Source organism: Triturus cristatus, chromosome 11 (assembly GCF_964204655.1).
Source record: "Triturus cristatus chromosome 11, aTriCri1.1, whole genome shotgun sequence".
Lineage (NCBI taxonomy): Eukaryota > Metazoa > Chordata > Amphibia > Caudata > Salamandridae > Triturus > Triturus cristatus.
In genome coordinates this window covers 287,315,623-287,329,019 of record NC_140594.1, presented here as the reverse complement: position 1 = coordinate 287,329,019, position 13,397 = coordinate 287,315,623, and the positions used below count along the sequence as shown (strand labels likewise).

Below are 13,397 nucleotides of genomic sequence, written 5' to 3'. Positions count from 1 at the left end.
TGATGGTCAGTCTTTGTTTGGTCTTTGGTTTGATACCTCTGTCTTTGCACTGTTGTTGTGCCATCAAGACATACATGCCAACATTTCGAGATAGGAAAGAGGGAGATAGCACACATGCCAACATTTTAGATACATGCCAACATTTTAGAAGAGGAAAGTGGATTTGAGCAAATAATAGGGATAATGTATTTCTCCCATTGACCATATCGAGGCCTGAAACTGGTTTGTTGTCAAGTATGGGACTTGAAAGTATGCTGCTGTGATGGAGCGGGTAAAATAAAAAAAATTGGTATACCCAATCCATTTATATATGTTTATATTAAAATGACTAAAACGATTAATATTAATGATTAAACAGTGTGCTGTGATGAACTAACCAACCTTATTAATCAAGAGAATACACGTGGGAATGCATTGCATGGCTAAAAATAATAAGTGAACTAAGTTTGTACGCATATTAAATTTATATGTTTAGCTTAAGCAGAGTTAATGTGATTTGCGCTTAAATAAACCAGCATTAACAGCTTTAAATGTCGCATATGGCTAGATATATGCATACACATAAGGGTATTAGTAAGGGAATAACACTGTTTAAATCATTTCTATGTATTAATTACGATTCTTGTGTCTCTTTACTTAAGTTGACTATTTCGGCCTACTAAAAGATGGCTGCCGACTGAATCCTCACTAAAGTACATGACTTCATGCACTGAGCAGCAGAGGAAGGCGGCCGCACTGACTACGTAGTGTCCTCTCCTTGAACCTTCGAACCAGGTCTATGAAGACTACTCTGGGCGAGATGCCAATGTCCCTGAACATGGAAGAAATGTTGCCATCTGGGAACCCAAAGCCACCTATTCACAATAGACTGATACTTTCTTGACCTGGAAACGACTTTCCCATGCGCATAGTTTATACATCATCCGTATGTGAAATTTTGAAAATGTTGCTTAAAGCATTGGGACGGGGCTGAATACAGCCAATCAATGACCTGGAAATAATGAAAATGCTACATGTATATGTACATTTTGGTATAAATATTAGTAGTCTAGAGAGGGAAATTAGGTTACCACCCAAAGAGCTTGAGACGCACCCTGATCGATGTTACTCTATGCGGCACTCCACGCTGACAGCAGAGGACGGGACGGTAGAACTCTGATGAATTTCTGAGGACCAGTTTCTGACTTAGAGAACGACAATTAGCCAGAATAGGTAATTATGACAAAAGATAATATTGCATTTGTTAGGATTTTAAACCTGAAATTTAATTAGATAAAGAAAATCATTGTTTGAAGAATTGTGTTGGGTGGTTATTTTCTTGTAATGTTTTATTTGATTAATATAAGAATTGAAGTGTTATCTATCAAATCCCAACTCAACTAAATGATCCGATCGCCCTCCGGATGGAGGAATTGTTTGGGTAATTTAATAGATGTGGTTTCCTCCATCCAAGTAAAGAACTGTAGTTCGTAAGTTTTAAAGATCCCTCTGTAGGCGGGGATAGGATTGATGTGGAATGAAAGTTGGTGTTATGGGCCCCACCAGCGTGTGATGTGTGTATGTGCGTGTGACTGAGGAATCATTCCGTCCGTGGAAGCAGGGGGAGATTTTGTGTTCTGAACTGCACCAGTATTTCTGGTAGCAAGATGATGGTTTTTATTGCTTTGGTTTGATGATTTTGGCATGTATATATAGCTTATCGATTATTGATTGTATTGATGTATGTATTAACACTATATGTTGAAGTCGTATTGAGTTTCATGTCGTTTGTACGGCTTCTGGGATGTAAGAAGTCGGTGACAGTTCCGTAGTAGGGCAGAGGTAAGCGCTGTTCTCGGGAAAGACGGAATTGTGGTTGCCCGTAGGTACACGGGAAAACGCGTAGAAATTGAAGTTGCGCGTCGCATTGTCTGGGTTCGATTCGGTGACATCGCTGTGTGTTGCCATTAGAGACAATTTCTGTGTGAGAGAAGTGCATATGATAGCAAAGAGTTATCTGTGAAATTTTGGTCTAAAGTACCAGGAAACCAATTGGTATGCCGATAACGCTTTTTACTGAAAAGGTAGCAGGTGTTCTCTGAGCTTGTTAGAAGGACAAAGTAGAGGTAAGCGCTGCTTTGTTAACGTATGTTATAATTCTGTAGTAGGACAGACTGTTCGCTGTTCTCGGGAAAGCAGGATTCTGTGTGAATGAACGGTATTTCTTTGTGTGAAAGTGCGTGAATGAAATAGCATTTGAATTAATTGCAGAACTCTGGTTTTATTTCTCAGGAGCATTGCGTTTCCATATATGTGTTTTAATACCGGAGACAACAGTTAATTGATGTTTGAAAGAAGGGTAAAGTAGAGGGATGTGCTATTTTGCCAACGGATGTAAAGATTCTGTAGTAGGGCAGAGGTAAGCGCTGCTCTCGGGAAGACAGAATTCTCGTGGGAAAGATCTTTTACTATTCTGTGGTTAGCGGAGCAGACAATGGAGATGTTTGTATGTTGTAACTAACAAGTATTGTAAAATCGAAACAAAGTCTACCGAGTAGTCTGGTAAAGGAGGGGTAGACTGTAGACAGGAGACAGGAGCAGGAGCTGCTGCAGCGACTGTTGACGTCAGGTGGACCGCGCTGGCATTGGACAGTTAGCCAGTGACGTAGACGCTCCAGGATTGGTGCGTTAGTGTGAGTCGCGCAAGGATTGGAAATTGTGACAGTGACGTAGACGCGCCAGGATTGGTGCAGGAGTAAGAGTCGTGTTAATATTGGATTAAAGATCGTACTGTAGCAGGGACGAAAAGAAAATGTATTATCATTCACCCGAAAAGAAGAAAAAATCATTATTTAGTAAAATGCGGAATTGGTTTTTGAAAGACAAAGAGATTGTGACTAGGGAAGGACAGTTACTTCCCCCAGCGAAAACCCCCGCATCCTTCATGGTTGCGAAATACGGGTACCATACTTGCATTTAGTTAGACAATTGGGCAAAATATACAAAGGAAGATGGAGTTCTAGCGTTTCCAGAGGATGGGTCCTTTAATTTGGCAATATTGAGGAACTTACGAGAGAGGATGATGAACTTAGATCCGCGACCTAGGCCTACGCAGTTCGAGGCATTAACAGAGTGGGAAGATGAGATGCATGAGCGAGAAAAACAGAGAAATGGTAGTAGGTATCGGTATATGTTTGGACGGCCAAACGATCGCGAAACTCATTGTGATCGGATGAGAAGGTGGCGAGATGCGTGTATGACTGAAGGATTGTTTCCCGTTAGACCAGAAGGAGAAAGTGGAGGAAGGAAATGCCTAGAAAAGAAAAATAATGTAGAAACCCGGAGGTATGGGGCTAACGAAACAGATGACGATGTCCTAGATGATATGTTTTACAAAAGTCCACCTCCATACAGGCAGGAACCAGAAATGCCGACCGCAGGTACACCAGTGAGGGAAACTCTGAGAATCATTAAAACAGAAGTTGTGACCCCAGAAGTAAGAAGAAGTAATTCTCTTAAGGAAAAGGGAAAGGAAAATACAGCTGAGAGTGAAAATTCTAAGGAATTAGCAAAAACTACATTAGAACTAACAGAGAAAATAAGAGAATTGACGAAAAATATAGAAGCAGTTACAGTTCCTGTGACCATAGGTCCTGTTATGCCTATTTTTGAGAAGCAGAAAAACAGTGAGCACGGATTAACAGTTCCATATGTAAGCAGTAGACAGGAAGAACAGCCCCTGATGAGAGCAAAGGAGAATTCCTGGGAACATACAATGGGTAGAGGTGAATTGCATATGTCAAAGAACCCATTTTGTTGTTCAGATACTGCTGAAAGGAGCAGAATGGTAGGAGGATCAATACTAGAACCACAGAAATTAACAGAACCAGGGAATGCAGAGAAATCAGTGAGCATAACTACTGAAGAGTTGAATGTATGGCTGAAAAACTTGCAGGATAAAGAAAAAGAATCTCATACCGTTGATGTGGCGAGATTACGGATGGTATTGGAAGAATTGATTGTAGGGACCATCCCCATAGAAAAGCTGAAAAATTACCAAGATGAGGAACTACTGTTTCTCTGTAAAAGTGTCACTTGGAGAACAAAGAATTTACATGACAGACTAGCAGAAATAGCGAGTGAAATGGGAATTGACATGGACAAGGTAAAAGCTTTACAAAAGTCATACCGAGTGGATTTTACAGAAAAAGACATAGAGAATCTGAACGCTGCAGGGCGGATAGGGCAGATTAGGGACATAATCACAGTATTGAGGAAATGGGGAGATGTGGACAAATGGAAGAGCAGGTGGTATAGGAAGCGGGATGACACCTCAGACAGAACATTTCCAGCGTTTCCTGTGAGAGAAAAGGAGAAGGTGGTGATGGAATTCCCTATGAGAGAGATCCCAGGAGGGGGATATGTGCATGTCCCATGGATGGACCAGACAGGACATTTTGTCATTTACAAATGACTTCCCTCGATTATGGGAAAAGCTGATCGAGTGGTACAGACAGGTAGACAGATTTGTGAAATTGTCAAAAGTGCTGTGGATTGATTTGAATAGTCTGTTTGATATAATAGTACCAGCAGACTTGTGGGCAGAATGTAAGATAGTCATAGACTGGCCTACTAAAGAATACCCGAGAGATCCCAAAACAGGAGCCCCAGACCCGGAGGTCATGAAGAAATACGAACAAGTTATGGCCTTCCTGAAGAACAAAGTGCCTCCAAAAGAAACAGATTAAGTTAAAATAGATGAACACATCAGGAAGCGAAAGAATCAGTCCACGCATACTATGAGAGGCTAATTCTGGCCTTCAAACAGTTTAGTGGGGATGACAGTCTGGGAGAAAAAGATCTGAGTCATTTTGTGTACAGATTTGTGTATGGTCTGTGTCCCGAGATAGGGGACATGATCAAGCAGCACACCGTGGACTGGCAGAGCAAGAAAATAGATGAAATCCTGAGGCATGCTAAATATTTTAGTGATGAAATTGAGGCAAAGCAGCGAAAACTAAAAGAGAAGGCAATGTGGGCTCAAGTGAAGGTTGCAGAGAGACAGGAAGCTCAGCTGATAGAACAAGCAAATAATCCAGGTATAAAATCAAAGTTTGGTCCAGGAAAGGGTAATATAGAAGAAACCAAGAAAAAGTTTCCCTGTCACAATTGTGGCAGATTAGGGCACTGGAAATCCGAATGTAAAAATCCACCTCTTGCTAATGATGAAAATCCGTTATTAAATCCACAGGTGCAGTGTGAGGGGAGTGGCCCATCGCCGCAGCAGCAGAAGGCTGTTAATCTACAGAATCAGGTGCCAAAACCACCCTTACCACAGAGCCGAAGTACACAGAGATATAGTAAAGAAACGGGTTTCTACAATGAAGAACAGGTAAACAAACCGCAACGCGCGAGCGCTGTGTCACAATATTGGATGCAAAATGACGAAAGTGAGCCAGAAGAAATTTATTGACGGTGCCGAAAAGAGGAAGCAGAGTGCGTACTTGGCACATCTCTAGAAATAGATCAGACAGGACCATTTGTAGATGGGAAAGTTAATGATGAAAACATTACTTTTCTAGTAGACACTGGAGCTACACGATCTACTGTCAGATCAGCCGATGTTAGAAATCTTCCTCTTTCGGATGAAACAATCCAAGTAGTTGGTGTGTCTAACACCCAGATTAAAACGTATCTTACTGACCCTGTAAAGGTCAGAATAGGGAAATTTTCAGACATGCATAGATTCGTGGTGTGTGATACCAGTCCCGTGAATCTATTAGGAAGGGATTTGTTGTGCAAAATGAATTGCACCATATTCTGTACACCAGATGGAATAGCCTTTGAAACACCAGATGAAGATGTTCTGTACAAGATGACCATAGCTAACCGAGAATGTGAGGTTGCTGGAACCTATGCAGTATTCAATCCAGACGAATTACCCCCAGAATTGAAACAGACAGTGAAAGCAGCAGTCTGGGATTTCACTGGGGAAGATGTAGGCCTGATGAGAAATGTAGACCCAGTGAGAATTGCTGTAAAGGAGGGAGCTGTTTACCCCAACATTCCACAATACAGACTGACCCCAGAAATAATAGCAGGGGTAACCCCTTTGATTGAGAAGATGATCCAACAAGGAGTGTTGAGGGAGATAATGAGCAGTCCATGTAATTCGCCTATTATGGGACTGAAAAAGCCAAGTGGGAAATTCAGAATTGTGCAAGATTTAAGAAAGATTAACAAGATTGTTGTCTCATGTTGTCCAATTGTTCCGAATCCCTCAGTGATTTTGTATCAGATCCCACACGATGCAGAATGGTACACAAAATTGATTTGTGTCATGTTTTCTTTTCCATTCCGTTGCATCATGACAGCCAGCCACTTTTTGCATTTCGGTTTGGAAACCGTATTTTGGCATGGTGCCGAATCCCACAGGGGTATACAGAGAGCCCCTCCATTTTTAATCAGTTGTTAAAGAAATCTCTGGAAAGTCTTACTATGCCTGAGAGTTCAGTTTCAGTCCAGTATATTGACGACCTACTGGTGGCGTCAAAGACACGTGAGGCTTGTGAAACAGACACCATAGCTTTGTTAAATCATTTGGCAGATGGAGGGCTTAAGGTATCTCCAACAAAATTGCAATACTGTAAGAAGGAAGTGACATACTTGGGTCATAATATTGAGAAAGGCCTGAGAAAAGTAACCATAGACAGAATCCGAATCATTAGAGGAATGAGAGCTCCAATGACCCAAAGAGAGGTGAGAATCTTTCTGGGAATGGTTGGTTATTGTCGTCAGTGGATAAGTAATTTTTCCCTGATTGCCAAACCATTGGTAATATTGACAAAAAGTGAGGTAAAACACCCCCTTGAACTGAACAAAGAAGAATTGGCAGCCTTTAAACAGTTGAAGAACAGTCTTTGTGAAGCCCCTGCACTGGGTATGCCAGACTATGAAAAGGAGTTTGAGCTATACTGTAGTGAGCGAAATGGATGCGCACTTTCAGTGTTGATACAGAAACATGGAAGACAAAGGAGGCCAGTGGCATATTTCTCGTCAATGTTAGATCCAGTGGCGATAGGTCTGCCAGGTTGTCTGAAAGCCGTAGCGGCTACATGCCGAAGCCTAGAGCAGAGTGAGGGAATCGTGATGGGGTATCCAGTAAGAGTGTTTGTACCCCATAGTGTGGCGATCCTTTTAACAAGGAGTCGAACACAGTTCATGTCACATAGTCGGCTGACTAAGTATGAAAAAGTCATTCTAGGTGCAAACAATGTGAGTCTGGAAAGATGTGTGAATGTGAATCCAGCTACACTTTTGCCTGATGCAGAGAGAGTGGAGATAAGAGAGGAAGTTGATCATGATTGTCTGGATGTGCTTGATTACTGCACGAAACCTCGTCCTGATATAAGAGATCTACCACTGCCAGAGAGTGATCATGTGTTTTTTGTGGATGGATCCTGTTTGAGAACGGATGAAGGAGTGTTGAGCGCAGCCTATGCAGTATGCACAGTTTCAGCAGTTATAGAGGCATCGCCCTTGAAAGGAGTTAGATCCGCTCAAGTAGCAGAAATAGTGGCATTAACCAAGGCATGCAAGATTGGGAGGAATGCGAGAGTAACTGTGATGACTGATAGCCAGTATGGCTTCGGAGTTGTCCACGATTTCGGCCAAATATGGCTGCAAAGAGGTTTCCTGACATCAAGTGGAACTCCCATAAGGAATGCAGAAGTGGTTGGAAAATTGCTTGAGGCAATACAAATGCCCAAAGAGTTGCCTGTGGTAAAATGTGCTGCTCATGGACAAGGTAGTGATTACATCACTACCGGAAACCGTTTTGCCAATGACATGGCTCAGTATTGTGCCCGAAACAAGTATTCAATTAATCGGTCAAAAGAAAAGGAAATGTCTTCTTGCTCCATAATGTTTACTAACGTTGTGGGAACATGGGATGAAGTGAGGCAATTGCAGGATGAGGCAGTGGATGAAGAAATTAGGCAGTGGGTAAAAGCAGGATGTGCACCCAGTGAAAAGGATCATGTGTGGGTCTATCGGGATGGAAGATAGATAGCATGATGTCAACCATGGCACGGATGTATCATGGCCAAGGACATCTGGGAAGGGATGCCATGATAAGGGCCTTTAAGAAGACCTGGTATAATCCAGAATTCAGGCTGATTGCAGAGAGTCTCTGTCAGAGATGTTTGACATGTCAGCAGTATAATCCTGGAAGAAAAACAGTGGTGAGTCTGGGTACCATAGGCCGGGAGGGAGGACCTTTCACCAGAATGCAAGTAGATTTCATTGAAATGCCTCCTTATAACAAACTGAGGTATGTTTTAGTGGTAGTTTGTCTGTCTCTAGATGGGTGGAGGCATACCCAACCAGAAGAAATGATGGAATCACAGTGGCCAAGCTATTGTTGAGGGAATTCTTCCCAAGGTACGGGTTCCCAATAACCATAGAATCAGACAGAGGAGGACATTTCTACAATGAGATCATGAAACTAATTTGTGAAGCATTGGGTGTACAACAGAAACTGCATTGTGCCTACCGACCAGAGGCTTCTGGTGTGGTTGAGCAAATGAATGGTACTATCAAAAATAGAATAGGAAAAATGTGTTTAGCCACAGGTTTGAAATGGCCTGATGTCTTGCCTCTGGTTTTGATGACCATTAGGTCTACACCAGATAGAACCACAGGTTTGAGTCCACACGAGATCATCATGGGACGCGCCATGAGACACGTGTTTGTGCCAGTCAACAAGCTGATGACTATAACTGATGACATGATTTTGGATTACTGTAAAGGCCTTGCTGACGCAGTTCATTCTGTGTTTCACCAGGCTGGAGCGGATGCCACCACACTTGAAAAGAAACCAGCCCATGATTTGAGCCCAGTGGACTGGGTGAGGATAAAAGTACACAGAAGAAGAAATTGCCTGGTTCCAAGGTGGGGAAGGCCAAGACAGGTCATCTTGACCACAACAACTGCTGTGAAGTGTGCAGGACTGGAAAACTGGATACATGCCAGTCACACTCTGAGAGTTCCAAATCCAGCAGACGGTATTGGTTAAGAATACTTTGACGCATCAGAATCAAGTGATGAGTCAAGCAATGAGAATATAAAAACAAAAGAAAATCCTGAAAGGGGGGAGAATGAGCCGAGACTAGTTCAGACCCCCAGAGAAGAAATTCTGAGGAAAAGATTGCAGATTTCAGATACATCAGATTCTGGGGATGAGCAAAACGCTAGTGGTGAACACAGAAAGAAGAAAAGAAAAGAACATCCAGTCAGAAGTAACTTTTACACCAGATGAAAGAGTAGAAGAAATTCCACCTGAGAAAATACTGGAAGAAGAAGAAGGGACAGTTGCAGAAAGAGAGGGACAGATTGCGGAAAATCCCCGAGGAGATGTAGGGAACTGCAACACCCAGCTAGGTGAAGGGACAAATAGTCAGCAGGAGGATTGCGTGCCGGAGACCCGAGGAGGGACAGAAGTAGGGCCAACCCAAGAGGTGGAAAAGGAGACTTCTGAAAAAGAAAAATCAAATGAAACAGAATCTGAAGACAGTGAAACAGAGATACCAGAAGGTCGAGTTCTGAGAAAGAGAACTTGGATCGAGGAAAGAAATGGCAAAGACGGCAAAGCAAGAAGGAACGCCAAAGGAGATATTTGGCCCAATAAAATTAAGAAACTAAGATACAGATTGACACGAGCTAAAACCTCAGAGGCTGAACAAGTGAATGAAGTAACCAGTCAGCATCCAGAGAAAGAGGGAGAAACGGAAGTGTCGGAAGCAAACAAACGATCAAGAAAACCAAACCAGAAGTATAAGTCGCCTGAATGGACGTACGTGGCACTGCCTGAACAAGGAGAAGAGGCAGATAGTCAAGGAAATCCAGAGGAGACTTGGCTGAAATTGATAAAAGAAGAAGAAACTGGTGAAATCCTGAGAGTTATCTTATCCGATATTGGAGAAGAAGCGGAAGATCAGGAAATCCTGCATGTGGATGACGAGAAGGAAGTGAAAAACGACGAAAAGCCAAGCTGAGAAATTGATATTAATCCTTGTAGGAATACACAGGATTGAATAAGAAAATCGAAGTATTTGGACAACCTGATAAATTTTAGCTCTTGTAGGAAAGCTATAAGAGGCGGAGTAAAAGAGGCTTAGTCAAAAGACACGGTTAGATCTAACAAGATGGCTAACATAGATGATAATAAGAGTAGATGTACCTTCATGAGAAGATGTTGCAAGACATGTTGCTGTTGTACAGGACTATTAATGCTTCTTTGGAGCGTACTCGCTCTTTTGATCTCTTTCAAAGTAACTTTAGATACACTAGCAGGACATACTGAGAATATGACTAATATAGTGAAAAACTCACAAAAAGTAATACCGGTTAGAACAAGCACAGAGCATGTGCATCAAGATAGGTCAAGAAATGATTTTTCTAGTAATGTGTTTTCGAAATTGTTGTATGAATATGTTAAAACGATGGAAGTAAGGGATTGCTACGTCTGTATGCAATTACCTGCATCTGTTTCAGAAGGGGTGACTTATCATCACCTCCCAGCAACTTATGGAATAACATGTAGCGTCTTAACCAGTATATTTTATCAAGTAGGAAAATTAGAGTATAATATGTCTAACATAGATAATATTCTTGGACGATTGCCCATGAATAAAGAATTAAATCCAGCTAAAGATGCTAATGTATTAGGAGAAATTTTTATAGAAACTAAAGGACTAACTCTAGAATATATTTTTAAGAACAATTTAACTTGCAGTTTGAATCCAGTAGAGAAAACATTCTTGGATATGGTTGAGGAGAGGAGGTTGAAAATACACAAGAATGCAGAAGGACATAAAGAAGGGGAAAACATTTGGGCAATAGATGGGAACAAGGAAACGACAGGTGATGTTAGACCAACAATAGCTATAGATTGACCACAGAAAGGCAAATTATGCATCATGAGAGAAAGATCTCAATATGATTATATATACATTGGGACAAGTGAGTGTCATGATACATACTTCATTGCATCCGGATGGGGATTTAGATGTGAAGAAGACCCAGTTTTTCCTGGATTGTATTATATTTGTGGGATCAAGGCTTATTACAGGTTGCCTGACCATTGGTATGGCACATGTTATGTAGGCCTGGTCTTTCCAAAAATCTTTCACATGGATAGAGTAGAAAATAGTGGACCAAATAACCTACTAATGCGTAGCAGAAGAGAAACTTGGTTAGAAATTGTAGGTGATATTTTTGGAGCCTTGATACCAGCAGTGGGAATATCTTTGAATGCAAATAATATCCGGAAGCTGTCCACTACAGTGGATCCTTTGTCAACAAGCACAGCTGGAGGATTTCTATTGGTAAACACTGAATTGGTTGCCATGCGTGCTATGATTATGCAAAATCGACTTGCCCTTGACATTTTATTGGCAAAAGAGGGTGGAGTCTGTGGAATGCTGAAAGTTCAACATTGTTGCACTTACATCCCTGACGAAAGCAGAGATCTAAAAGTCTATATCAAGAATATTACAGAATTGCATGATGAAATAAAACCACTGGAGGTTGAAAGTATCTGGACTAGAATTAGTAATAAAATGGCTGCTATTAAAGCTTTCTTAGGTAAATTAGGTAGTACTATAATAGGGAAAATATTATTCCCATTAACTTGTGTGATTTTTGTATTATTAATACTTAGATTAGGATGTATATGTTGTAGATATAGAAGAAATAAAAAGAAGGTTAAAAGAGAAATTTACAAAAAGAGGGAAAAGAAACCAGAAAAAGATCTCAATGAAATAGAAATGGAAGAGTGGAAGGAGAGTATGTATGATAAAACCAAGAGAGAAGATGAAAGAGAAACAGAATTTTAATTAACCAAAAAGACATTTCAAATTTCTGCAAAAGGGGAAAATGATATTTTGTGGGTTGGTTTGGTGGTGATAAAATCACCAAAGGGGGGATTAATGGAGCGGGTAAAATAAAAGTTTTTTGGTATACCCAATCCATTTATATATGTTTATATTAAAATGACTAAATTGATTAATATTAATGATTAAACAGTGTGCTGTGATGAACTAACCAACCTTATTAATCAAGAGAATACACGTGGGAATGCATTGCATGGCTAAAAATAATAAGTGAACTAAGTTTGTACGCATATTAAATGTATATGTTTAGCTTAAGCAGAGTTAATGTGATTTGCGCTTAAATAAACCAGCATTAACAGCTTTAAATGTCGCATATGGCTAGATATATGCAGACACATAAGGGAATAACACTGTTTAAATCATTTCTATGTATTAATTACGATTCTTGTGTCTCTTTACTTAAGTTGACTATTTCGGCCTACTAAAAGATGGCTGCCGACTGAATCCTCACTAAAGTACATGACTTCATGCACTGAGCAGCAGAGGAAGGCGCCCGCACTGACTACGTAGTGTCCTCTCCTTGAACCTTCGAACCAGGTCTATGAAGACTACTCTGGGTGAGATGTCAATGTCCCTGAACATGGAAGAAATGTTGCCATCTGGGAACCAAAAGCCACCTATTCACAATAGACTGATACTTTCTTGACCTGGAAACGACTTTCCCATGCGCCTAGTTTATACATCATCCGTATGTGAAATTTTGAAAATGTTGCTTAAAGCATTGGGACGGGGCTGAATACAGCCAATCAATGACCTGGAAATAATGAAAATGCTACATGTATATGTAAATTTTGGTATAAATATTAGTAGTCTAGAGAGGTAAATTAGGTTACCACCCAAAGAGCTTGAGACGCACCCTGATCGATGTTACTCTATGCGGCACTCCACGCTGACAGCAGAGGACTGGACGGTAGAACTCTGATGAATTTCTGAGGACCAGTTTCTGACTTAGAGAACGACAATTAGCCAGAATAGGTAATTATGACAAAAGATAATATTGCATTTGTTAGGATTTTAAACCTGAAATTTAATTAGATAAAGAAAATCATTGTTTGAAGAATTGTGTCGGGTGGTTATTTTCTTGTAATGTTTTATTTGATTAATATAAGAATTGAAGTGTTATCTATCAAATCCCAACTCAACTAAATGATCCGATCGCCCTCCGGATGGAGGAATTGTTTGGGTAATTTAATAGATGTGGTTTCCTCCATCCAAGTAAAGAACTGTAGTTCGTAAGTTTTAAAGATCCCTCTGTAGGCGCGGATAGGATTGATGTGGAATGAAAGTTGGTGTTATGGGCCCCACCAGCGTGTGATGTGTGTATGTGCGTGTGACTGAGGAATCATTCCGTCCGTGGAAGCAGGGGGAGATTTTGTGTTCTGAACTGCAGCAGCTGCAGTACGGGATATCAGAAATGCAGATACATGTTTTTTTCCCTTACCTGTCAGAAGTGCGGAGAAAGCG

General features: G+C 40.9%; 1 long non-coding RNA gene across 1 annotated transcript; it reads left to right on the top strand.

Moving 5' to 3' along the window:
* The first annotated feature begins 279 nt into the window (after positions 1 to 279).
* Positions 280 to 13,023, top strand: LOC146784053 (uncharacterized). Its single transcript, XR_014970364.1, has 3 exons — positions 280 to 1,212; positions 5,231 to 5,371; positions 12,338 to 13,023. It is a non-coding gene; the product is annotated as an uncharacterized LOC146784053 (long non-coding RNA).
* Positions 13,024 to 13,397: the final 374 nt, after the last annotated feature.